We start from the raw sequence: 3,792 nt of genomic DNA, 5'->3' as shown, positions 1-3,792 counted from the left end.
ATTTTATCTTATCAACACCTCTTCAGAGAACTTAACAAATTTTTAAAATTCAATATTTAAAAAGTTAGTCACATTTTACACCATGAATATGTGCACATCCAAAAATTGTGCAGCCATTAGTGTGTTTAAGTTGAACATCATGTCACTGAAAATTATGGTCTAACAGCCCTCAGATAAACGGTTCACAACTTTTTCTTTCCTTGATAGCTATAGCTGATGCTTCTAGTGTCCGTCAATTTAGCTATAGGCGCTAAAGCTTCTAAATAGTAAAGAGTCCTGAGTCACCGCCTGCAATTCACTTGTCTGACCACATGGATCCAGACAGACAGAGACACACAGCCTACAACAACACAGCCAGGTGCACCAAATGTATATTTGTTGCAAACACTTTTTGAAAATGCTTTGCATGCAAAAACAATCTCACTACCTGTAAAAAAAATGGGGACACCCTTATCTATGAAGCAAAAGGAGAAATGTACATCAATGTTCTAAAGCAGCCGCACTTACAAACTAAAGCTTGACTTGCTTAGCGACAAAAAGTTTCTCAGCATTTGAGAAGATATTCAAAGCGTAAAAGCATTCTGATAAAACCTGCTCTCAGGCGATATGCCCTTCAAAAATGTTCAGTCTTCAGACTACCAAAGAAGCATTGCTCCTTGCTCTTTTATAATAAATCATGAATATCATTTCATTATATTGAAAAAAAAATTAAAAATCAGCATGGCCATGTATACTTTTCTGTCTCATTTGTAAGTAATATACTAAAGCTTATTTCATACTTTTCTGTGAAGTACAGCTCTTCTTCTTTGGAAAAGACACATGCAATTATGATTTGATATTTTATAGCAGACTATGCAAATTTCACAAGATAATTATCTCACTGTGTTTACAAATAGCCAAGACAAAAACATTTACTAAGACTATTCAAAGATCTTCATAATTCAGGGCTTGCTATTATTTTTATTCTCTTACGTATTACCAAAGCACTCTTATGCTTATCCTTATTATGACACTCATCAAGCTGCATTATAATTGGGTGTGTGTGTGTTTTATGTCTCCTCCCTGGACTAGAAATATTTCACAGTCAAGGACTTTATAGTATTTATTCATTATTCTAATCTCTGTGCACTACCTGAGGGAGAGATGATAAATGGATATGGGTTCTGCCCTGTAGCTTTCACTCCCAAAGTCAAACAAATGATAATCAAGTTTGATACTTTTGAAAATCACAGTTAAATACTGTCTTAAATAGAAAAAGCAGAAACCAGAAGGTACCAGGGGATAAGGGTAACAAAATTCTCAAATTCTCAAATAGATTCCTCAAGGGATCGATTTAAATTACATAATTTGTTTACAGTAAGTGTTTATAGAGCAGCTAAACTGAGGAGGAACACAAGCAAAAGGGAGAAAGAAGGGGAAACGTATCCTCTAATGACTATTGAAACTTGTTGACATAAATTGAAGATCCTTGGGAATAAATGTGAAGACAGTATCACCATCCTGAGATGGATTCAGAAATGTTGAAGTCAGACAACCAGAAGTTACCATAAACACTATAAAACATGAAAATGTGATGACAAACTTGGAACACTAGAATTGAAGGACAATTTCGGAACACTTTAATAACCTGCCAAGTGTAGAGATATCGATCTTCTGTCAATTTTGACATTATTGTCACTACCTTGATAGTGAGAAGACAGAATTTCAGTACTTGAGGACACAGAAAGAAATGGACCCCAATCAAAAGCTTTACATGCCTTTCCTTTTTCCCTATCAAATTCACTGCTCTTACAATAACCGGATATTTCTAGCCCTGCCTTCAAGCCCTCTGCCAGACGTTTCCTGGTGTTTGGGAGTGGACACAAAGGGGGGCTCTGAAGCTCTGCAGACTTTTTTTTATAAGCCCTCTCCCCTAAGCAAATGGAAGATAATGTAGTTGGATGGAAAGATCAACCTCCTTATCTTACAAATCTTTACAAAACCAGGAATGTGACTCCAGAAAAATTCAAAGTACTTACTGGAGGACTTACATTCTTTCCTGTGCCTTTGAGATATAAATTTTTCATCTGGTGTCCTCTGGAAACTTTTATCTAGACCATCCTGAATTCCGAAAACTAGAGGTAAAAGGGAAAGAGGCTTTTTAAAAATTCAGACTGCTCCACACCTTCCTTAGGATTACTTGTCAAGGACAAAAACAAATCTTAAGTGTCTTCTCCACAAATGTTAACCTAAAAAATTTTAGCCATCTGAGCAGGTAAACTTAAATTATTCTGACAGTTCTTTTATAACTAGTGAGTTTTATATTATTAACCTGTCTCATGCCTAAAATCTTAAAGCAAAACTATAAGGTCTCTCTCTGCTTACGTCTGTCTGTACGTTTATGTGTGTCTATACATGTATGTGTAGATGTGTGGTGTTTCCTGCCTCCAGAGTGTTACTAAGCTAAAATTAATTTGTGAAACAGCTCTACTTAATTGACTTAAACAAATACTTATATAAATTTAGTATTCGTAAAAATTCTCAAAATTATAATAGAAAAAACCTAAAATGGCTTTCAGGTTCACATGATCTGGGAAAATATTTGGTATTAAAGCTAGTTTAAGTTTATTGGTTTGATTAAAATAGGCATGTCTTAAACTATAATTCAAAAAGATACATGCACCCCTATGTTCACAGCAGCACTATTCACAATAACCAAAACATGGAAACAACCTAAATGTCCATTGACAGGTGAGTGGATAAAGAAGATGTGGTACATATATACAATGGAATACTATTCAGCCATAAAAAAGAATGAAATAATGCTATTTGCAGCAACATGGATGCAACTAGAGATTATCATACTAAGCGAAGTAAGTCAGAAAGATAAAGACAAATATCATATGATATCACTTATATGTGGAATCTAAAATATGGCACAAATAAACTTATCTATGAAACAGTAAGAGACTCACAGACATAGAGAACAGACTTGTGGTTGCCAAGGGGGAGGGGGTTGGGGGAGGGAAGGACTGGGAGTTTGTAATTAGAAGATACAAATTATTATATATAGAATGGATAAACAACAAGGTCCTATTGTATAGCACAGGGAACTATATTCAACATGCTGTGATAAACCATAATGGAAAAGAATATAAAAAAAAGAATGTATATATGTGTATAACTGAGTCACTTTGCTGTACAGCAGAGATTGACACAACAATGTAAATCAACTATACTTCAATTTTAAAAAATTTAAAAAATAAAAATAAAATAGACACGTCCGAGTTATCATCACTGAATATAAAGTAAACATACAACTTTTATTCTACCTGGGTTTATTAGTTAAATAAGTTAATGTTACAAAATTTGTCAATAAGAAAAATAACTTGTTATGATGATGTTTTTGTAAGGAATCTAAAACTAATTTTTGAAGACAAGTAAATTAAATAGATGTGAGGTACAAAATTTATAGGTGAAATTTTAAAATAATTTCCCCCAATATTTTTGGTAACCTGAAACCTTAAAGTTTTTCTAGGTTAAGTTAAATGATAAGTGAAGTTAAATTCATTGAATATCCAGGTCATTTCCAAATAAGGTAAAACATTGAAACATGAATTACTAACCATAGGTTTACCCACTTTTTTGCTTCCTTTTACAGAGGAATTAAAGGTGACTTACCTGATGGTGCAGTGGTTAAGAATCCACCTGCCAATGCAGGGGACACGGGTTCAAGCCCTGGTCCGGGAAGATCCCATATGCCGCGGAGCAACTAAGCCCGTGTGCCACAACTACTGGGCCTGCGCTCTAGAG

The sequence above is a fragment of the Delphinus delphis genome, chromosome 14 (genome assembly GCF_949987515.2).
Source record: "Delphinus delphis chromosome 14, mDelDel1.2, whole genome shotgun sequence".
Classification (NCBI taxonomy): domain Eukaryota; kingdom Metazoa; phylum Chordata; class Mammalia; order Artiodactyla; family Delphinidae; genus Delphinus; species Delphinus delphis.
Note: the sequence above shows the minus strand (reverse complement) of the source record.